General features: G+C 44.4%; 31 non-coding genes across 31 annotated transcripts; all 31 read right to left on the bottom strand.

Moving 5' to 3' along the window:
• Window positions 1-1,199: 1,199 nt before the first annotated feature.
• On the bottom strand, window positions 1,200-1,281 carry trnas-gcu (transfer RNA serine (anticodon GCU)). Its single transcript has one exon. It is a non-coding gene; the product is annotated as a tRNA-Ser (tRNA).
• Window positions 1,282-1,756: 475 nt separating this feature from the next.
• On the bottom strand, window positions 1,757-1,838 carry trnan-guu (transfer RNA asparagine (anticodon GUU)). The gene has a single exon. It is a non-coding gene; the product is annotated as a tRNA-Asn (tRNA).
• A 475-nt stretch (window positions 1,839-2,313) lies between these two features.
• On the bottom strand, window positions 2,314-2,395 carry trnas-gcu (transfer RNA serine (anticodon GCU)). Its single transcript has one exon. It is a non-coding gene; the product is annotated as a tRNA-Ser (tRNA).
• A 474-nt stretch (window positions 2,396-2,869) lies between these two features.
• On the bottom strand, window positions 2,870-2,951 carry trnas-gcu (transfer RNA serine (anticodon GCU)). Its single transcript has one exon. It is a non-coding gene; the product is annotated as a tRNA-Ser (tRNA).
• A 475-nt stretch (window positions 2,952-3,426) lies between these two features.
• Window positions 3,427-3,508, bottom strand: trnas-gcu (transfer RNA serine (anticodon GCU)). The gene has a single exon. It is a non-coding gene; the product is annotated as a tRNA-Ser (tRNA).
• A 474-nt stretch (window positions 3,509-3,982) lies between these two features.
• Window positions 3,983-4,064, bottom strand: trnas-gcu (transfer RNA serine (anticodon GCU)). The gene has a single exon. It is a non-coding gene; the product is annotated as a tRNA-Ser (tRNA).
• Window positions 4,065-4,539: 475 nt separating this feature from the next.
• On the bottom strand, window positions 4,540-4,621 carry trnas-gcu (transfer RNA serine (anticodon GCU)). Its single transcript has one exon. It is a non-coding gene; the product is annotated as a tRNA-Ser (tRNA).
• A 1,032-nt stretch (window positions 4,622-5,653) lies between these two features.
• trnas-gcu (transfer RNA serine (anticodon GCU)) lies at window positions 5,654-5,735 on the bottom strand. The gene has a single exon. It is a non-coding gene; the product is annotated as a tRNA-Ser (tRNA).
• A 475-nt stretch (window positions 5,736-6,210) lies between these two features.
• On the bottom strand, window positions 6,211-6,292 carry trnas-gcu (transfer RNA serine (anticodon GCU)). The gene has a single exon. It is a non-coding gene; the product is annotated as a tRNA-Ser (tRNA).
• A 475-nt stretch (window positions 6,293-6,767) lies between these two features.
• On the bottom strand, window positions 6,768-6,849 carry trnas-gcu (transfer RNA serine (anticodon GCU)). The gene has a single exon. It is a non-coding gene; the product is annotated as a tRNA-Ser (tRNA).
• A 475-nt stretch (window positions 6,850-7,324) lies between these two features.
• On the bottom strand, window positions 7,325-7,406 carry trnas-gcu (transfer RNA serine (anticodon GCU)). The gene has a single exon. It is a non-coding gene; the product is annotated as a tRNA-Ser (tRNA).
• Window positions 7,407-7,881: 475 nt separating this feature from the next.
• On the bottom strand, window positions 7,882-7,963 carry trnas-gcu (transfer RNA serine (anticodon GCU)). The gene has a single exon. It is a non-coding gene; the product is annotated as a tRNA-Ser (tRNA).
• A 474-nt stretch (window positions 7,964-8,437) lies between these two features.
• Window positions 8,438-8,519, bottom strand: trnas-gcu (transfer RNA serine (anticodon GCU)). The gene has a single exon. It is a non-coding gene; the product is annotated as a tRNA-Ser (tRNA).
• Window positions 8,520-9,550: 1,031 nt separating this feature from the next.
• On the bottom strand, window positions 9,551-9,632 carry trnas-gcu (transfer RNA serine (anticodon GCU)). Its single transcript has one exon. It is a non-coding gene; the product is annotated as a tRNA-Ser (tRNA).
• Window positions 9,633-10,096: 464 nt separating this feature from the next.
• trnas-gcu (transfer RNA serine (anticodon GCU)) lies at window positions 10,097-10,178 on the bottom strand. Its single transcript has one exon. It is a non-coding gene; the product is annotated as a tRNA-Ser (tRNA).
• A 475-nt stretch (window positions 10,179-10,653) lies between these two features.
• trnas-gcu (transfer RNA serine (anticodon GCU)) lies at window positions 10,654-10,735 on the bottom strand. The gene has a single exon. It is a non-coding gene; the product is annotated as a tRNA-Ser (tRNA).
• A 1,026-nt stretch (window positions 10,736-11,761) lies between these two features.
• Window positions 11,762-11,843, bottom strand: trnas-gcu (transfer RNA serine (anticodon GCU)). The gene has a single exon. It is a non-coding gene; the product is annotated as a tRNA-Ser (tRNA).
• A 475-nt stretch (window positions 11,844-12,318) lies between these two features.
• On the bottom strand, window positions 12,319-12,400 carry trnas-gcu (transfer RNA serine (anticodon GCU)). The gene has a single exon. It is a non-coding gene; the product is annotated as a tRNA-Ser (tRNA).
• Window positions 12,401-12,874: 474 nt separating this feature from the next.
• Window positions 12,875-12,956, bottom strand: trnas-gcu (transfer RNA serine (anticodon GCU)). The gene has a single exon. It is a non-coding gene; the product is annotated as a tRNA-Ser (tRNA).
• A 462-nt stretch (window positions 12,957-13,418) lies between these two features.
• Window positions 13,419-13,500, bottom strand: trnas-gcu (transfer RNA serine (anticodon GCU)). The gene has a single exon. It is a non-coding gene; the product is annotated as a tRNA-Ser (tRNA).
• Window positions 13,501-13,975: 475 nt separating this feature from the next.
• On the bottom strand, window positions 13,976-14,057 carry trnas-gcu (transfer RNA serine (anticodon GCU)). The gene has a single exon. It is a non-coding gene; the product is annotated as a tRNA-Ser (tRNA).
• Window positions 14,058-14,531: 474 nt separating this feature from the next.
• trnas-gcu (transfer RNA serine (anticodon GCU)) lies at window positions 14,532-14,613 on the bottom strand. Its single transcript has one exon. It is a non-coding gene; the product is annotated as a tRNA-Ser (tRNA).
• Window positions 14,614-15,643: 1,030 nt separating this feature from the next.
• trnas-gcu (transfer RNA serine (anticodon GCU)) lies at window positions 15,644-15,725 on the bottom strand. Its single transcript has one exon. It is a non-coding gene; the product is annotated as a tRNA-Ser (tRNA).
• Window positions 15,726-16,199: 474 nt separating this feature from the next.
• On the bottom strand, window positions 16,200-16,281 carry trnas-gcu (transfer RNA serine (anticodon GCU)). Its single transcript has one exon. It is a non-coding gene; the product is annotated as a tRNA-Ser (tRNA).
• Window positions 16,282-17,313: 1,032 nt separating this feature from the next.
• trnas-gcu (transfer RNA serine (anticodon GCU)) lies at window positions 17,314-17,395 on the bottom strand. Its single transcript has one exon. It is a non-coding gene; the product is annotated as a tRNA-Ser (tRNA).
• A 475-nt stretch (window positions 17,396-17,870) lies between these two features.
• On the bottom strand, window positions 17,871-17,952 carry trnas-gcu (transfer RNA serine (anticodon GCU)). The gene has a single exon. It is a non-coding gene; the product is annotated as a tRNA-Ser (tRNA).
• Window positions 17,953-18,426: 474 nt separating this feature from the next.
• Window positions 18,427-18,508, bottom strand: trnas-gcu (transfer RNA serine (anticodon GCU)). The gene has a single exon. It is a non-coding gene; the product is annotated as a tRNA-Ser (tRNA).
• Window positions 18,509-18,971: 463 nt separating this feature from the next.
• On the bottom strand, window positions 18,972-19,053 carry trnas-gcu (transfer RNA serine (anticodon GCU)). The gene has a single exon. It is a non-coding gene; the product is annotated as a tRNA-Ser (tRNA).
• Window positions 19,054-19,528: 475 nt separating this feature from the next.
• trnas-gcu (transfer RNA serine (anticodon GCU)) lies at window positions 19,529-19,610 on the bottom strand. Its single transcript has one exon. It is a non-coding gene; the product is annotated as a tRNA-Ser (tRNA).
• Window positions 19,611-20,068: 458 nt separating this feature from the next.
• On the bottom strand, window positions 20,069-20,150 carry trnas-gcu (transfer RNA serine (anticodon GCU)). Its single transcript has one exon. It is a non-coding gene; the product is annotated as a tRNA-Ser (tRNA).
• Window positions 20,151-20,625: 475 nt separating this feature from the next.
• On the bottom strand, window positions 20,626-20,707 carry trnas-gcu (transfer RNA serine (anticodon GCU)). Its single transcript has one exon. It is a non-coding gene; the product is annotated as a tRNA-Ser (tRNA).
• Between the last annotated feature and the right edge of the window lie 9 nt (window positions 20,708-20,716).

Raw genomic sequence — 20,716 nt, 5'->3', positions numbered from 1 at the left:
TCTTCTCTCTGTCTTGGAAACGGAGGAACCTGATCAGGATGGCTCGTGGGGGCTCATCTGGCCGGGGTTTCGGCGCTGATGTTCTGTGGGCGCGTTCGATTTCCAGCGGCTTGGTGAAGTTGATTATGCCTAGGACCTCCGGATCCTTTGAGTGAAGAAACGGACCGGGTCACAGCCCTCGCTGTCCTCTTTCAATCCCACCACACGGATATTACCACGTCTACTCTGGTTCTCCATCTGATCTACCTTGTTTTTGAGGTAGGCATTGTCCTTTTGCAGTTGTATCAAGACCTGGTCATGTCTAGCGATGGTATCTTCAACTGTGCTAATGCGCAACTCTGCCTCAGTAGTTCTCAAAAGGAGATCATTCATGGAGGATTTCAGGTCGTCAATGGAAGAATGGAGTTTCTTATCAATTTTCATAGAAAGACATCTGTTACCATCATGAATTTCCCTGAGGAGAGTAGCCAGCATGTCGGCAGGCTTGCAAGAGGCTGCTGAGAGCAACAGTCTGAAACTTTCATCTGAGTTATGAGGGCTAATGCTAATCTTGCGAGCTGTAGCGTTATCGTTATCATGGGAATCAACAACATTTTGGTCGTCCTTCTTGCCTCTCGGTCGGAGGTCCATGGCTCTTTGGGAAGGTAAGTAATTGACAATTTATCAGCCGATGTTAGAATATTGTTTCAACGTTGTTATTGAGGTAAAAATAGAATAACTTTGAAGAGCTCGGTTTGTCAACGTCTGCTCAGCTCCGCGGCATCACGTGCTCCTGGTCTCCAGTTCTTGATTAAGTGTGCTGAGGTGTCGAAACCCTTGAATGAAATCAAATAGGCAGAGCCACAGTCCCATGAGACATTTAACAAATCTGTTGTCAGGCCCTTGCTTGATGCGGTGTGTTGAGGTGTCGGTTCAAATCCCAGCATTGAGGTTGCCCTTGGAAAAGCTATTCTTCAATTCATGAATCTTATCAGTTTCTCTAGGATTGTGGAGGGATTCTATATTCATGTGGGGCCATGCAAGAGAGGAAGTATGTTTTGTGAAGAGGTTGGTGTTTTGATCCACACATGTAGTTCATCGCCTTCACCACTAAGATACCAAGTCCTGTGCTCTGCGGTGGCAGTCGGCCATCTTACCAGTGTTTGTGAAAGTCAAAATCTTCCAATGCCATAATAAAGTACAGAATTGTACTGGTTACACGATGAGGATGGGATTCGAACCCATGCATGCTGAGCACAATGGATTAGCAGTCCATCGCCTTAACCACTCGGCCACCTCATCCTGTAATACCTATGTGGCAAATGACCTTAAAAAACTGTAGTTGCTGTATCGAAACCCTTGAATGAAATCTATGAAAGTTAGGCAGAGCAATGGCAGGGCCATGTGTCGATCCCATCGAGACATTTAACAAATCTGTTGTCAGGCCGAGTTGTCTCAAGTGCTTGATGCGGTGTGTTGAGGTGTCGGTTCAAATCCCACCATTGAGGTTGCCCTTGGAAAAGCTATTCTTCAATACATGAATCTTATCAGTTTCTCTAGGATTGTGGAGGGATTCTATATTCATGTGGGGCCATGCAAGAGAGGAAATATGTTTTGTGAAGAGGTTGGTGTTTTGATCCACACATGTAGTTCATCGCCTTCACCACTAAGATACCAATTCCTGTGCTCTCGCGGTGGCAGTCGGCCATCTTACCAGTGTTTGTGAAAGTCAAAATCTTCCAATGCCATAATAAAGTACAGAATTGTACTGGTTACACGACGAGGATGGGATTCGAACCCATGCATGCAGAGCACAATGGATTAACAGTCCATCGCCTTAACCACTCGGCCACCTCATCCTGTAATACCTATCTGGCAAATTACCTTAAAAAACTGTAGTTGCTATATCGAAACCCTTGAATGAAATCTATGAAAGTTAGGCAGAGCAATGGCAGAGCCATGTGTCGATCCCATCGAGACATTTAACAAATCTGTTGTCAGGCCGAGTTGTCTCAAGTGCTTGATGCTGTGTGTTGAGGTGTCGGTTCAAATCCCACCATTGAGGTTGCCCTTGGAAAAGCTATTCTTCAATTCATGAATCTTATCAGTTTCTCTAGGATTGTGGAGGGATTCTATATTCATGTGGGGCCATGCAAGAGAGGAAGTATGTTTTGTGAAGAGGTTGGTGTTTTGATCCACACATGTAGTTCATCGCCTTCACCACTAAGATACCAATTCCTGTGCTCTCGCGGTGGCAGTCGGCCATCTTACCAGTGTTTGTGAAAGTCAAAATCTTCCAATGCCATAATAAAGTACAGAATTGTACTGGTTACACGATGAGGATGGGATTCGAACCCATGCATGCAGAGCACAATGGATTAGCAGTCCATCGCCTTAACCACTCGGCCACCTCATCCTGTAATACTATCTGGCAAATGACCTTAAAAAACTGTAGTTGCTGTATCGAAACCCTTGAATGAAATCTATGAAAGTTAGGCAGAGCAATGGCAGAGCCATGTGTCGATCCCATCGAGACATTTAACAAATCTGTTGTCAGGCCGAGTTGTCTCAAGTGCTTGATGCTGTGTGTTGAGGTGTCGGATCAAATCCCACCATTGAGGTTGCCCTTGGAAAAGCTATTCTTCAATTCATGAATCTTATCAGTTTCTCTAGGATTGTGGAGGGATTCTATATTCATGTGGGGCCATGCAAGAGAGGAAGTATGTTTTGTGAAGAGGTTGGTGTTTTGATCCACACATGTAGTTCATCGCCTTCACCACTAAGATACCAATTCCTGTGCTCTCGCGGTGGCAGTCGGCCATCTTACCAGTGTTTGTGAAAGTCAAAATCTTCCAATGCCATAATAAAGTACAGAATTGTACTGGTTACACGATGAGGATGGGATTCGAACCCATGCATGCAGAGCACAATGGATTAGCAGTCCATCGCCTTAACCACTCGGCCACCTCATCCTGTAATACCTATCTGGCAAATGACCTTAAAAAACTGTAGTTGCTGTATCGAAACCCTTGAATGAAATCTATGAAAGTTAGGCAGAGCAATGGCAGAGCCATGTGTCGATCCCATCGAGACATTTAACAAATCTGTTGTCAGGCCGAGTTGTCTCAAGTGCTTGATGCGGTGTGTTGAGGTGTCGGTTCAAATCCCAGCATTGAGGTTGCCCTTGGAAAAGCTATTCTTCAATTCATGAATCTTATCAGTTTCTCTAGGATTGTGGAGGGATTCTATATTCATGTGGGGCCATGCAAGAGAGGAAGTATGTTTTGTGAAGAGGTTGGTGTTTTGATCCACACATGTAGTTCATCGCCTTCACCACTAAGATACCAATTCCTGTGCTCTCGCGGTGGCAGTCGGCCATCTTACCAGTGTTTGTGAAAGTCAAAATCTTCCAATGCCATAATAAAGTACAGAATTGTACTGGTTACACGATGAGGATGGGATTCGAACCCATGCATGCAGAGCACAATGGATTAGCAGTCCATCGCCTTAACCACTCGGCCACCTCATCCTGTAATACCTATCTGGCAAATGACCTTAAAAACTGTAGTTGCTGTATCGAAACCCTTGAATGAAATCTATGAAAGTTAGGCAGAGCAATGGCAGAGCCATGTGTCGATCCCATCTAGACATTTAACAAATCTGTTGTCAGGCCGAGTTGTCTCAAGTGCTTGATGCTGTGTGTTGAGGTGTCGGATCAAATCCCAGCATTGAGGTTGCCCTTGGAAAAGCTATTCTTCAATTCATGAATCTTATCAGTTTCTCTAGGATTGTGGAGGGATTCTATATTCATGTGGGGCCATGCAAGAGAGGAAGTATGTTTTGTGAAGAGGTTGGTGATTTGATCCACACATGTAGTTCATCGCCTTCACCACTAAGATACCAAGTCCTGTGCTCTCGCGGTGGCAGTTGGCCATCTTACCAGTGTTTGTGAAAGTCAAAATCTTCCAATGCCATAATAAAGTACAGAATTGTACTGGTTACACGATGAGGATGGGATTCGAACCCATGCATGCAGAGCACAATGGATTAGCAGTCCATCGCCTTAACCACTCGGCCACCTCATCCTGTAATACCTACCTGGCAAATGACCTTAAAAAACTGTAGTTGCTGTATCGAAACCCTTGAATGAAATCTATGAAAGTTAGGCAGAGCAATGGCAGAGCCATGTGTCGATCCCATCGAGACATTTAACAAATCTGTTGTCAGGCCGAGTTGTCTCAAGTGCTTGATGCTGTGTGTTGAGGTGTCGGTTCAAATCCCAGCATTGAGGTTGCCCCTGGAAAAGCTATTCTTCAATACATGAATCTTATCAGTTTCTCTAGGATTGTGGAGGGATTCTATATTCATGTGGGGCCATGCAAGAGAGGAAGTATGTTTTGTGAAGAGGTTGGTGTTTTGATCCACACATGTAGTTCATCGCCTTCACCACTAAGATACCAATTCCTGTGCTCTCGCGGTGGCAGTCGGCCATCTTACCAGTGTTTGTGAAAGTCAAAATCTTCCAATGCCATAATAAAGCACAGAATTGTACTGGTTACACGATGAGGATGGGATTCGAACCCATGCATGCAGAGCACAATGGATTAGCAGTCCATCGCCTTAACCACTCGGCCACCTCATCCTGTAATACCTATCTGGCAAATGACCTTAAAAAACTGTAGTTGCTGTATCGAAACCCTTGAATGAAATCTATGAAAGTTAGGCAGAGCAATGGCAGAGCCATGTGTCGATCCCATCTAGACATTTAACAAATCTGTTGTCAGGCCGAGTTGTCTCAAGTGCTTGATGCTGTGTGTTGAGGTGTCGGATCAAATCCCAGCATTGAGGTTGCCCTTGGAAAAGCTATTCTTCAATTCATGAATCTTATCAGTTTCTCTAGGATTGTGGAGAGATTCTATATTCATGTGGGGCCATGCAAGAGAGGAAGTATGTTTTGTGAAGAGGTTGGTGTTTTGATCCACACATGTAGTTCATCGCCTTCACCACTAAGATACCAATTCCTGTGCTCTCGCGGTGGCAGTCGGCCATCTTACCAGTGTTTGTGAAAGTCAAAATCTTCCAATGCCATAATAAAGTACAGAATTGTACTGGTGACACGATGAGGATGGGATTCGAACCCATGCATGCAGAGCACAATGGATTAGCAGTCCATCGCCTTAACCACTCGGCCACCTCATGCTGTAATACCTATCTGGCAAATGACCTTAAAAAACTGTAGTTGCTGTATCGAAACCCTTGAATGAAATCTATGAAAGTTAGGCAGAGCAATGGCAGAGCCATGTGTCGATCCCATCGAGACATTTAACAAATCTGTTGTCAGGCCGAGTTGTCTCAAGTGCTTGATGCGGTGTGTTGAGGTGTCGGTTCAAATCCCAGCATTGAGGTTGCCCTTGGAAAAGCTATTCTTCAATTCATGAATCTTATCAGTTTCTCTAGGATTGTGGAGGGATTCTATATTCATGTGGGGCCATGCAAGAGAGGAAGTATGTTTTGTGAAGAGGTTGGTGTTTTGATCCACACATGTAGTTCATCGCCTTCACCACTAAGATACCAATTCCTGTGCTCTCGCGGTGGCAGTCGGCCATCTTACCAGTGTTTGTGAAAGTCAAAATCTTCCAATGCCATAATAAAGTACAGAATTGTACTGGTTACACGATGAGGATGGGATTCGAACCCATGCATGCAGAGCACAATGGATTAGCAGTCCATCGCCTTAACCACTCGGCCACCTCATCCTGTAATACCTATCTGGCAAATGACCTTAAAAAACTGTAGTTGCTGTATCGAAACCCTTGAATGAAATCTATGAAAGTTAGGCAGAGCAATGGCAGAGCCATGTGTCGATCCCATCGAGACATTTAACAAATCTGTTGTCAGGCCGAGTTGTCTCAAGTGCTTGATGCTGTGTGTTGAGGTGTCGGATCAAATCCCACCATTGAGGTTGCCCTTGGAAAAGCTATTCTTCAATTCATGAATCTTATCAGTTTCTCTAGGATTGTGGAGGGATTCTATATTCATGTGGGGCCATGCAAGAGAGGAAGTATGTTTTGTGAAGAGGTTGGTGTTTTGATCCACACATGTAGTTCATCGCCTTCACCACTAAGATACCAATTCCTGTGCTCTCGCGGTGGCAGTCGGCCATCTTACCAGTGTTTGTGAAAGTCAAAATCTTCCAATGCCATAATAAAGTACAGAATTGTACTGGTTACACGATGAGGATGGGATTCGAACCCATGCATGCAGAGCACAATGGATTAGCAGTCCATCGCCTTAACCACTCGGCCACCTCATCCTGTAATACCTATCTGGCAAATGACCTTAAAAAACTGTAGTTGCTGTATCGAAACCCTTGAATGAAATCTATGAAAGTTAGGCAGAGCAATGGCAGAGCCATGTGTCGATCCCATCGAGACATTTAACAAATCTGTTGTCAGGCCGAGTTGTCTCAAGTGCTTGATGCTGTGTGTTGAGGTGTCGGATCAAATCACACCATTGAGGTTGCCCTTGGAAAAGCTATTCTTCAATTCATGAATCTTATCAGTTTCTCTAGGATTGTGGAGGGATTCTATATTCATGTGGGGCCATGCAAGAGAGGAAGTATGTTTTGTGAAGAGGTTGGTGTTTTGATCCACACATGTAGTTCATCGCCTTCACCACTAAGATACCAATTCCTGTGCTCTCGCGGTGGCAGTCGGCCATCTTACCAGTGTTTGTGAAAGTCAAAATCTTCCAATGCCATAATAAAGTACAGAATTGTACTGGTTACACGATGAGGATGGGATTCGAACCCATGCATGCAGAGCACAATGGATTAGCAGTCCATCGCCTTAACCACTCGGCCACCTCATCCTGTAATACCTATCTGGCAAATGACCTTAAAAAACTGTAGTTGCTGTATCGAAACCCTTGAATGAAATCTATGAAAGTTAGGCAGAGCAATGGCAGAGCCATGTGTCGATCCCATCTAGACATTTAACAAATCTGTTGTCAGGCCGAGTTGTCTCAAGTGCTTGATGCTGTGTGTTGAGGTGTCGGATCAAATCCCAGCATTGAGGTTGCCCTTGGAAAAGCTATTCTTCAATTCATGAATCTTATCAGTTTCTCTAGGATTGTGGAGAGATTCTATATTCATGTGGGGCCATGCAAGAGAGGAAGTATGTTTTGTGAAGAGGTTGGTGTTTTGATCCACACATGTAGTTCATCGCCTTCACCACTAAGATACCAATTCCTGTGCTCTCGCGGTGGCAGTCGGCCATCTTACCAGTGTTTGTGAAAGTCAAAATCTTCCAATGCCATAATAAAGTACAGAATTGTACTGGTTACACGATGAGGATGGGATTCGAACCCATGCATGCAGAGCACAATGGATTAGCAGTCCATCGCCTTAACCACTCGGCCACCTCATCCTGTAATACCTATCTGGCAAATGACCTTAAAAAACTGTAGTTGCTGTATCGAAACCCTTGAATGAAATCTATGAAAGTTAGGCAGAGCAATGGCAGAGCCATGTGTCGATCCCATCGAGACATTTAACAAATCTGTTGTCAGGCCGAGTTGTCTCAAGTGCTTGATGCTGTGTGTTGAGGTGTCGGATCAAATCACACCATTGAGGTTGCCCTTGGAAAAGCTATTCTTCAATTCATGAATCTTATCAGTTTCTCTAGGATTGTGGAGGGATTCTATATTCATGTGGGGCCATGCAAGAGAGGAAGTATGTTTTGTGAAGAGGTTGGTGTTTTGATCCACACATGTAGTTCATCGCCTTCACCACTAAGATACCAATTCCTGTGCTCTCGCGGTGGCAGTCGGCCATCTTACCAGTGTTTGTGAAAGTCAAAATCTTCCAATGCCATAATAAAGTACAGAATTGTACTGGTTACACGATGAGGATGGGATTCGAACCCATGCATGCAGAGCACAATGGATTAGCAGTCCATCGCCTTAACCACTCGGCCACCTCATCCTGTAATACCTATCTGGCAAATGACCTTAAAAACTGTAGTTGCTGTATCGAAACCCTTGAATGAAATCTATGAAAGTTAGGCAGAGCAATGGCAGAGCCATGTGTCGATCCCATCTAGACATTTAACAAATCTGTTGTCAGGCCGAGTTGTCTCAAGTGCTTGATGCTGTGTGTTGAGGTGTCGGATCAAATCCCAGCATTGAGGTTGCCCTTGGAAAAGCTATTCTTCAATTCATGAATCTTATCAGTTTCTCTAGGATTGTGGAGAGATTCTATATTCATGTGGGGCCATGCAAGAGAGGAAGTATGTTTTGTGAAGAGGTTGGTGTTTTGATCCACACATGTAGTTCATCGCCTTCACCACTAAGATACCAATTCCTGTGCTCTCGCGGTGGCAGTCGGCCATCTTACCAGTGTTTGTGAAAGTCAAAATCTTCCAATGCCATAATAAAGTACAGAATTGTACTGGTTACACGATGAGGATGGGATTCGAACCCATGCATGCAGAGCACAATGGATTAGCAGTCCATCGCCTTAACCACTCGGCCACCTCATCCTGTAATACCTATCTGGCAAATGACCTTAAAAACTGTAGTTGCTGTATCGAAACCCTTGAATGAAATCTATGAAAGTTAGGCAGAGCAATGGCAGAGCCATGTGTCGATCCCATCGAGACATTTAACAAATCTGTTGTCAGGCCGAGTTGTCTCAAGTGCTTGATGCTGTGTGTTGAGGTGTCGGTTCAAATCCCAGCATTGAGGTTGCCCTTGGAAAAGCTATTCTTCAATTCATGAATCTTATCAGTTTCTCTAGGATTGTGGAGGGATTCTATATTCATGTGGGGCCATGCAAGAGAGGAAGTATGTTTTGTGAAGAGGTTGGTGTTTTGATCCACACATGTAGTTCATCGCCTTCACCACTAAGATACCAATTCCTGTGCTCTCGCGGTGGCAGTCGGCCATCTTACCAGTGTTTGTGAAAGTCAAAATCTTCCAATGCCATAATAAAGCACAGAATTGTACTGGTTACACGATGAGGATGGGATTCGAACCCATGCATGCAGAGCACAATGGATTAGCAGTCCATCGCCTTAACCACTCGGCCACCTCATGCTGTAATACCTATCTGGCAAATGACCTTAAACAACTGTAGTTGCTGTATCGAAACCCTTGAATGAAATCTATGAAAGTTAGGCAGAGCAATGGCAGAGCCATGTGTCGATCCCATCGAGACATTTAACAAATCTGTTGTCAGGCCGAGTTGTCTCAAGTGCTTGATGCGGTGTGTTGAGGTGTCGGTTCAAATCCCAGCATTGAGGTTGCCCCTGGAAAAGCTATTCTTCAATACATGAATCTTATCAGTTTCTCTAGGATTGTGGAGGGATTCTATATTCATGTGGGGCCATGCAAGAGAGGAAGTATGTTTTGTGAAGAGGTTGGTGTTTTGATCCACACATGTAGTTCATCGCCTTCACCACTAAGATACCAATTCCTGTGCTCTCGCGGTGGCAGTCGGCCATCTTACCAGTGTTTGTGAAAGTCAAAATCTTCCAATGCCATAATAAAGTACAGAATTGTACTGGTTACACGATGAGGATGGGATTCGAACCCATGCATGCAGAGCACAATGGATTAGCAGTCCATCGCCTTAACCACTCGGCCACCTCATCCTGTAATACCTATCTGGCAAATGACCTTAAAAAACTGTAGTTGCTGTATCGAAACCCTTGAATGAAATCTATGAAAGTTAGGCAGAGCAATGGCAGAGCCATGTGTCGATCCCATCGAGACATTTAACAAATCTGTTGTCAGGCCGAGTTGTCTCAAGTGCTTGATGCGGTGTGTTGAGGTGTCGGATCAAATCCCAGCATTGAGGTTGCCCTTGGAAAAGCTATTATTCAATTCATGAATCTTATCAGTTTCTCTAGGATTGTGGAGGGATTCTATATTCATGTGGGGCCATGCAAGAGAGGAAGTATGTTTTGTGAAGAGGTTGGTGTTTTGATCCACACATGTAGTTCATCGCCTTCACCAAGTCCTGTGCTGTCGCGGTGGCAGTCGGCCATCTTACCAGTGTTTGTGAAAGTCAAAATCTTCCAATGCCATAATAAAGCACAGAATTGTACTGGTTACACGATGAGGATGGGATTCGAACCCATGCATGCAGAGCACAATGGATTAGCAGTCCATCGCCTTAACCACTCGGCCACCTCATCCTGTAATACTTACGTGGCAAATGACCTTAAAAAACTGTAGTTGCTGTATCGAAACCCTTGAATGAAATCTATGAAAGTTAGGCAGAGCAATGGCAGAGCCATGTGTCGATCCCATCGAGACATTTAACAAATCTGTTGTCAGGCCGAGTTGTCTCAAGTGCTTGATGCTGTGTGTTGAGGTGTCGGATCAAATCACACCATTGAGGTTGCCCTTGGAAAAGCTATTCTTCAATTCATGAATCTTATCAGTTTCTCTAGGATTGTGGAGGGATTCTATATTCATGTGGGGCCATGCAAGAGAGGAAGTATGTTTTGTGAAGAGGTTGGTGTTTTGATCCACACATGTAGTTCATCGCCTTCACCACTAAGATACCAATTCCTGTGCTCTCGCGGTGGCAGTCGGCCATCTTACCAGTGTTTGTGAAAGTCAAAATCTTCCAATGCCATAATAAAGTACAGAATTGTACTGGTTACACGATGAGGATGGGATTCGAACCCATGCATGCAGAGCACAATGGATTAGCAGTCCATCGCCTTAACCACTCGGCCACCTCATCCTGTAATACCTATCTGGCAAATGACCTTAAAAAACTGTAGTTGCTGTATCGAAACCCTTGAATGAAATCTATGAAAGTTAGGCAGAGCAATGGCAGAGCCATGTGTCGATCCCATCGAGACATTTAACAAATCTGTTGTCAGGCCGAGTTGTCTCAAGTGCTTGATGCTGTGTGTTGAGGTGTCGGATCAAATCCCAGCATTGAGGTTGCCCTTGGAAAAGCTATTCTTCAATTCATGAATCTTATCAGTTTCTCTAGGATTGTGGAGGGATTCTATATTCATGTGGGGCCATGCAAGAGAGGAAGTATGTTTTGTGAAGAGGTTGGTGTTTTGATCCACACATGTAGTTCATCGCCTTCACCACTAAGATACCAATTCCTGTGCTCTCGCGGTGGCAGTCGGCCATCTTACCAGTGTTTGTGAAAGTCAAAATCTTCCAATGCCATAATAAAGTACAGAATTGTACTGGTGACACGATGGGATTCGAACCCATGCATGCAGAGCACAATGGATTAGCAGTCCATCGCCTTAACCACTCGGCCACCTCATGCTGTAATACCTATCTGGCAAATGACCTTAAACAACTGTAGTTGCTGTATCGAAACCCTTGAATGAAATCTATGAAAGTTAGGCAGAGCAATGGCAGAGCCATGTGTCGATCCCATCGAGACATTTAACAAATCTGTTGTCAGGCCGAGTTGTCTCAAGTGCTTGATGCTGTGTGTTGAGGTGTCGGATCAAATCACACCATTGAGGTTGCCCTTGGAAAAGCTATTCTTCAATTCATGAATCTTATCAGTTTCTCTAGGATTGTGGAGGGATTCTATATTCATGTGGGGCCATGCAAGAGAGGAAGTATGTTTTGTGAAGAGGTTGGTGTTTTGATCCACACATGTAGTTCATCGCCTTCACCACTAAGATACCAATTCCTGTGCTCTCGCGGTGGCAGTCGGCCATCTTACCAGTGTTTGTGAAAGTCAAAATCTTCCAATGCCATAATAAAGTACAGAATTGTACTGGTGACACGATGAGGATGGGATTCGAACCCATGCATGCAGAGCACAATGGATTAGCAGTCCATCGCCTTAACCACTCGGCCACCTCATCCTGTAATAACTACCTGGCAAATGACCTTAAAAAACTGTAGTTGCTGTATCGAAACCCTTGAATGAAATCTATGAAAGTTAGGCAGAGCAATGGCAGAGCCATGTGTCGATCCCATCGAGACATTTAACAAATCTGTTGTCAGGCCGAGTTGCCTCAAGTGCTTGATGCGGTGTGTTGAGGTGTCGGTTCAAATCCCAGCATTGAGGTTGCCCTTGGAAAAGCTATTCTTCAATTCATGAATCTTATCAGTTTCTCTAGGATTGTGGAGGGATTCTATATTCATGTGGGGCCATGCAAGAGAGGAAGTATGTTTTGTGAAGAGGTTGGTGTTTTGATCCGCACATGTAGTTCATCGCCTTCACCACTAAGATACCAATTCCTGTGCTCTCGCGGTGGCAGTCGGCCATCTTACCAGTGTTTGTGAAAGTCAAAATCTTCCAATGCCATAATTAAGTACAGAATTATACTGGTTACACGATGAGGATGGGATTCGAACCCATGCATGCAGAGCACAATGGATTAGCAGTCCATCGCCTTAACCACTCGGCCACCTCATCCTGTAATACTATCTGGCAAATGACCTTAAAAAACTGTAGTTGCTGTATCGAAACCCTTGAATGAAATCTATGAAAGTTAGGCAGAGCAATGGCAGAGCCATGTGTCGATCCCATCGAGACATTTAACAAATCTGTTGTCAGGCCGAGTTGTCTCAAGTGCTTGATGCTGTGTGTTGAGGTGTCGGATCAAATCACACCATTGAGGTTGCCCTTGGAAAAGCTATTCTTCAATTCATGAATCTTATCAGTTTCTCTAGGATTGTGGAGGGATTCTATATTCATGTGGGGCCATGCAAGAGAGGAAGTATGTTTTGTGAAGAGGTTGGTGTTTTGATCCACACATGTAGTTCATCGCCTTCACCACTAAGATACCAATTCCTGTGCTCTCGCGGTGGCAGTCGGCCATCTTACCAGTGTTTGTGAAAGTCAAAATCTTCCAATGCCATAATAAAGTACAGAATTGTACTGGTTACACGATGAGGATGGGATTCGAACCCATGCATGCAGAGCACAATGGATTAGCAGTCCATCGCCTTAACCACTCGGCCACCTCATCCTGTAATACCTATCTGGCAAATGACCTTAAAAACTGTAGTTGCTGTATCGAAACCCTTGAATGAAATCTATGAAAGTTAGGCAGAGCAATGGCAGAGCCATGTGTCGATCCCATCGAGACATTTAACAAATCTGTTGTCAGGCCGAGTTGTCTCAAGTGCTTGATGCGGTGTGTTGAGGTGTCGGATCAAATCACACCATTGAGGTTGCCCTTGGAAAAGCTATTCTTCAATTCATGAATCTTATCAGTTTCTCTAGGATTGTGGAGGGATTCTATATTCATGTGGGGCCATGCAAGAGAGGAAGTATGTTTTGTGAAGAGGTTGGTGTTTTGATCCACACATGTAGTTCATCGCCTTCACCAAGTCCTGTGCTGTCGCGGTGGCAGTCGGCCATCTTACAAGTGTTTGTGAAAGTCAAAATCTTCAATGCCATAATTAAGTACAGAATTACACTGGTTACACGATGAGGATGGGATTCGAACCCATGCATGCAGAGCACAATGGATTAGCAGTCCATCGCCTTAACCACTCGGCCACCTCATCCTGTAATACTTACGTGGCAAATGACCTTAAAAAACTGTAGTTGCTGTATCGAAACCCTTGAATGAAATCTATGAAAGTTAGGCAGAGCAATGGCAGGGCCATGTGTCGATCCAATCGAGACATTTAACAAATCTGTTGTCAGGCCGAGTTGCCTCAAGTGCTTGATGCGGTGTGTTGAGGTGTCGGTTCAAATCCCAGCATTGAGGTTGCCCCTGGAAAAGCTATTCTTCAATACATGAATCTTATCAGTTTCTCTAGGATTGTGGAGGGATTCTATATTCATGTGGGGCCATGCAAGAGAGGAAGTATGTTTTGTGAAGAGGTTGGTGTTTTGATCCACACATGTAGTTCATCGCCTTCACCACTAAGATACCAATTCCTGTGCTCTCGCGGTGGCAGTCGGCCATCTTACCAGTGTTTGTGAAAGTCAAAATCTTCCAATGCCATAATAAAGCACAGAATTGTACTGGTTACACGATGAGGATGGGATTCGAACCCATGCATGCAGAGCACAATGGATTAGCAGTCCATCGCCTTAACCACTCGGCCACCTCATCCTGTAATACCTATCTGGCAAATGACCTTAAAAACTGTAGTTGCTGTATCGAAACCCTTGAATGAAATCTATGAAAGTTAGGCAGAGCAATGGCAGAGCCATGTGTCGATCCCATCGAGACATTTAACAAATCTGTTGTCAGGCCGAGTTGTCTCAAGTGCTTGATGCTGTGTGTTGAGGTGTCGGATCAAATCACACCATTGAGGTTGCCCTTGGAAAAGCTATTCTTCAATTCATGAATCTTATCAGTTTCTCTAGGATTGTGGAGGGATTCTATATTCATGTGGGGCCATGCAAGAGAGGAAGTATGTTTTGTGAAGAGGTTGGTGTTTTGATCCACACATGTAGTTCATCGCCTTCACCACTAAGATACCAATTCCTGTGCTCTCGCGGTGGCAGTCGGCCATCTTACCAGTGTTTGTGAAAGTCAAAATCTTCCAATGCCATAATAAAGTACAGAATTGTACTGGTTACACGATGAGGATGGGATTCGAACCCATGCATGCAGAGCACAATGGATTAGCAGTCCATCGCCTTAACCACTCGGCCACCTCATCCTGTAATACTATCTGGCAAATGACCTTAAAAACTGTAGTTGCTGTATCGAAACCCTTGAATGAAATCTATGAAAGTTAGGCAGAGCAATGGCAGAGCCATGTGTCGATCCCATCGAGACATTTAACAAATCTGTTGTCAGGCCGAGTTGTCTCAAGTGCTTGATGCGGTGTGTTGAGGTGTCGGATCAAATCCCAGCATTGAGGTTGCCCTTGGAAAAGCTATTCTTCAATTCATGAATCTTATCAGTTTCTCTAGGATTGTGGAGGGATTCTATATTCATGTGGGGCCATGCAAGAGAGGAAGTATGTTTTGTGAAGAGGTTGGTGTTTTGATCCACACATGTAGTTCATCGCCTTCACCACTAAGATACCAATTCCTGTGCTGTCGCAGTGGCAGTCGGCCATCTTACCAGTGTTTGTGAAAGTCAAAATCTTCCAATGCCATAATTAAGTACAGAATTATACTGGTTACACGATGAGGATGGGATTCGAACCCATGCATGCAGAGCACAATGGATTAGCAGTCCATCGCCTTAACCACTCGGCCACCTCATGCTGTAATACTTATCTGGCAAATGACCTTAAAAAACTGTAGTTGCTGTATCGAAACCCTTGAATGAAATCTATGAAAGTTAGGCAGAGCAATGGCAGAGCCATGTGTCGATCCCATCTAGACATTTAACAAATCTGTTGTCAGGCCGAGTTGTCTCAAGTGCTTGATGCGGTGTGTTGAGGTGTCGGATCAAATCACACCATTGAGGTTGCCCTTGGAAAAGCTATTCTTCAATTCATGAATCTTATCAGTTTCTCTAGGATTGTGGAGAGATTCTATATTCATGTGGGGCCATGCAAGAGAGGAAGTATGTTTTGTGAAGAGGTTGGTGTTTTGATCCACACATGTAGTTCATCGCCTTCACCACTAAGATACCAATTCCTGTGCTCTCGCGGTGGCAGTCGGCCATCTTACCAGTGTTTGTGAAAGTCAAAATCTTCCAATGCCATAATAAAGTACAGAATTGTACTGGTTACACGATGAGGATGGGATTCGAACCCATGCATGCAGAGCACAATGGATTAGCAGTCCATCGCCTTAACCACTCGGCCACCTCATCCTGTAATACCTATCTGGCAAATGACCTTAAAAACTGTAGTTGCTGTATCGAAACCCTTGAATGAAATCTATGAAAGTTAGGCAGAGCAATGGCAGAGCCATGTGTCGATCCCATCGAGACATTTAACAAATCTGTTGTCAGGCCGAGTTGTCTCAAGTGCTTGATGCGGTGTGTTGAGGTGTCGGTTCAAATCCCAGCATTGAGGTTGCCCTTGGAAAAGCTATTCTTCAATTCATGAATCTTATCAGTTTCTCTAGGATTGTGGAGGGATTCTATATTCATGTGGGGCCATGCAAGAGAGGAAGTATGTTTTGTGAAGAGGTTGGTGTTTTGATCCACACATGTAGTTCATCGCCTTCACCACTAAGATACCAATTCCTGTGCTCTCGCGGTGGCAGTCGGCCATCTTACCAGTGTTTGTGAAAGTCAAAATCTTCCAATGCCATAATAAAGCACAGAATTGTACTGGTTACACGATGAGGATGGGATTCGAACCCATGCATGCAGAGCACAATGGATTAGCAGTCCATCGCCTTAACCACTCGGCCACCTCATCCTGTAATACCTATCTGGCAAATTACCTTACAAAACTGTAGTTGCTGTATCGAAACCCTTGAATGAAATCTATGAAAGTTAGGCAGAGCAATGGCAGGGCCATGTGTCGATCCAATCGAGACATTTAACAAATCTGTTGTCAGGCCGAGTTGCCTCAAGTGCTTGATGCGGTGTGTTGAGGTGTCGGTTCAAATCCCAGCATTGAGGTTGCCCTTGGAAAAGCTATTCTTCAATTCATGAATCTTATCAGTTTCTCTAGGATTGTGGAGGGATTCTATATTCATGTGGGGCCATGCAAGAGAGGAAGTATGTTTTGTGAAGAGGTTGGTGTTTTGATCCACACATGTAGTTCATCGCCTTCACCACTAAGATACCAATTCCTGTGCTCTCGCGGTGGCAGTCGGCCATCTTACCAGTGTTTGTGAAAGTCAAAATCTTCCAATGCCATAATAAAGCACAGAATTGTACTGGTTACACGATGAGGATGGGATTAGAACCCATGCATGCAGAGCACAATGGATTAGCAGTCCATCGCCTTAACCACTCGGCCACCTCATCCTGTAATACCTATCTGGCAAATTACCTTAAAAAACTGTAGTCGCTGTATCGAAACCCTTGAATGAAATCTATGAAAGTTAGGCAGAGCAATGGCAGAGCCATGTGTCGATCCCATCTAGACATTTAACAAATCTGTTGTCAGGCCGAGTTGTCTCAAGTGCTTGATGCTGTGTGTTGAGGTGTCGGATCAAATCACACCATTGAGGTTGCCCTTGGAAAAGCTATTCTTCAATTCATGAATCTTATCAGTTTCTCTCGGATTGTGGAGGGATTCTATATTCATGTGGGGCCATGCAAGAGAGGAAGTATGTTTTGTGAAGAGGTTGGTGTTTTGATCCACACATGTAGTTCATCGCCTTCACCACTAAGATACCAATTCCTGTGCTCTCGCGGTGGCAGTCGGCCATCTTACCAGTGTTTGTGAAAGTCAAAATCTTCCAATGCCATAATAAAGTACAGAATTGTACTGGTTACACGATGAGGATGGGATTCGAACCCATGCATGCAGAGCACAATGGATTAGCAGTCCATCGCCTTAACCACTCGGCCACCTCATCCTGTAATACCTATCTGGCAAATGACCTTAAAAAACTGTAGTTGCTGTATCGAAACCCTTGAATGAAATCTATGAAAGTTAGGCAGAGCAATGGCAGAGCCATGTGTCGATCCCATCGAGACATTTAACAAATCTGTTGTCAGGCCGAGTTGTCTCAAGTGCTTGATGCTGTGTGTTGAGGTGTCGGATCAAATCACACCATTGAGGTTGCCCTTGGAAAAGCTATTCTTCAATTCATGAATCTTATCAGTTTCTCTAGGATTGTGGAGGGATTCTATATTCATGTGGGGCCATGCAAGAGAGGAAGTATGTTTTGTGAAGAGGTTGGTGTTTTGATCCACACATGTAGTTCATCGCCTTCACCACTAAGATACCAATTCCTGTGCTCTCGCGGTGGCAGTCGGCCATCTTACCAGTGTTTGTGAAAGTCAAAATCTTCCAATGCCATAATAAAGTACAGAATTGTCATGGTTACACGATGAGGATGGGATTCGAACCCATGCATGCAGAGCACAATGGATTAGCAGTCCATCGCCTTAACCACTCGGCCACCTCATCCTGTAATAACTACCTGGCAAATGACCTTAAAAAACTGTAGTTGCTGTATCGAAACCCTTGAATGAAATCTATGAAAGTTAGGCAGAGCAATGGCAGAGCCATGTGTCGATCCCATCGAGACATTTAACAAATCTGTTGTCAGGCCGAGTTGTCTCAAGTGCTTGATGCTGTGTGTTGAGGTGTCGGATCAAATCACACCATTGAGGTTGCCCTTGGAAAAGCTATTCTTCAATTCATGAATCTTATCAGTTTCTCTAGGATTGTGGAGGGATTCTATATTCATGTGGGGCCATGCAAGAGAGGAAGTATGTTTTGTGAAGAGGTTGGTGTTTTGATCCACACATGTAGTTCATCGCCTCACCACTAAGATACCAATTCCTGTGCTCTCGCGGTGGCAGTCGGCCATCTTACCAGTGTTTGTGAAAGTCAAAATCTTCCAATGCCATAATAAAGTACAGAATTGTACTGGTTACACGATGAGGATGGGATTCGAACCCATGCATGCAGAGCACAATGGATTAGCAGTCCATCGCCTTAACCACTCGGCCACCTCATCCTGTAATACCTATCTGGCAAATGACCTTAAAAACTGTAGTTGCTGTATCGAAACCCTTGAATGAAATCTATGAAAGTTAGGCAGAGCAATGGCAGAGCCATGTGTCGATCCCATCGAGACATTTAACAAATCTGTTGTCAGGCCGAGTTGTCTCAAGTGCTTGATGCTGTGTGTTGAGGTGTCGGATCAAATCACACCATTGAGGTTGCCCTTGGAAAAGCTATTCTTCAATTCATGAATCTTATCAGTTTCTCTAGGATTGTGGAGGGATTCTATATTCATGTGGGGCCATGCAAGAGAGGAAGTATGTTTTGTGAAGAGGTTGGTGTTTTGATCCACACATGTAGTTCATCGCCTTCACCAAGTCCTGTGCTGTCGCAGTGGCAGTCGGCCATCTTACCAGTGTTTGTGAAAGTCAAAATCTTCCAATGCCATAATTAAGTACAGAATTATACTGGTTACACGATGAGGATGGGATTCGAACCCATGCATGCAGAGCACAATGGATTAGCAGTCCATCGCCTTAACCACTCGGCCACCTCATCCTGTAATACTTACGTGGCAAATGACCTTAAAAAACTGTAGTTGCTGTATCGAAACCCTTGAATGAAATCTATGAAAGTTAGGCAGAGCAATGGCAGGGCCATGTGTCGATCCAATCGAGACATTTAACAAATCTGTTGTCAGGCCGAGTTGCCTCAAGTGCTTGATGCGGTGTGTTGAGGTGTCGGTTCAAATCCCAGCATTGAGGTTGCCCTTGGAAAAGCTATTCTTCAATTCATGAATCTTATCAGTTTCTCTAGGATTGTGGAGGGATTCTATATTCATGTGGGGCCATGCAAGAGAGGAAGTATGTTTTGTGAAGAGGTTGGTGTTTTGATCCACACATGTAGTTCATCGCCTTCACCACTAAGATACCAATTCCTGTGCTCTCGCGGTGGCAGTCGGCCATCTTACCAGTGTTTGTGAAAGTCAAAATCTTCCAATGCCATAATAAAGTACAGAATTGTCATGGTTACACGATGAGGATGGGATTCGAACCCATGCATGCAGAGCACAATGGATTAGCAGTCCATCGCCTTAACCACTCGGCCACCTCATCCTGTAATACCTATCTGGCAAATGACCTTAAAAAACTGTAGTTGCTGTATCGAAACCCTTGAATGAAATCTATGAAAGTTAGGCAGAGCAATGGCAGAGCCATGTGTCGATCCCATCGAGACATTTAACAAATCTGTTGTCAGGCCGAGTTGTCTCAAGTGCTTGATGCGGTGTGTTGAGGTGTCGGATCAAATCACACCATTGCCCTTGGAAAAGCTATTCTTCAATTCATGAATCTTATCAGTTTCTCTAGGATTGTGGAGGGATTCTATATTCATGTGGGGCCATGCAAGAGAGGAAGTATGTTTTGTGAAGAGGTTGGTGTTTTGATCCACACATGTAGTTCATCGCCTTCACCAAGTCCTGTGCTGTCGCGGTGGCAGTCGGCCATCTTACCAGTGTTTGTGAAAGTCAAAATCTTCCAATGCCATAATAAAGTACAGAATTGTACTGGTTACACGATGAGGATGGGATTCGAACCCATGCATGCAGAGCACAATGGATTAGCAGTCCATCGCCTTAACCACTCGGCCACCTCATCCTGTAATACCTATCTGGCAAATGACCTTAAAAAACTGTAGTTGCTGTATCGAAACCCTTGAATGAAATCTATGAAAGTTAGGCAGAGCAATGGCAGGGCCATGTGTCGATCCAATCGAGACATTTAACAAATCTGTTGTCAGGCCGAGTTGCCTCAAGTGCTTGATGCGGTGTGTTGAGGTGTCGGTTCAAATCCCAGCATTGAGGTTGCCCTTGGAAAAGCTATTCTTCAATTCATGAATCTTATCAGTTTCTCTAGGATTGTGGAGGGATTCTATATTCATGTGGGGCCATGCAAGAGAGGAAGTATGTTTTGTGAAGAGGTTGGTGTTTTGATCCACACATGTAGTTCATCGCCTTCACCACTAAGATACCAATTCCTGTGCTCTCGCGGTGGCAGTCGGCCATCTTACCAGTGTTTGTGAAAGTCAAAATCTTCCAATGCCATAATAAAGCACAGAATTGTACTGGTTACACGATGAGGATGGGATTCGAACCCATGCATGCAGAGCACAATGGATTAGCAGTCCATCGCCTTAACCACTCGGCCACCTCATCCTGTAATAC

This window comes from Oncorhynchus keta, chromosome 24 (genome assembly GCF_023373465.1).
Source record: "Oncorhynchus keta strain PuntledgeMale-10-30-2019 chromosome 24, Oket_V2, whole genome shotgun sequence".
Classification (NCBI taxonomy): domain Eukaryota; kingdom Metazoa; phylum Chordata; class Actinopteri; order Salmoniformes; family Salmonidae; genus Oncorhynchus; species Oncorhynchus keta.
The sequence above is the reverse complement of the archived record's forward strand: the minus strand, read 5'-3'. Positions and strand labels throughout refer to the sequence as shown.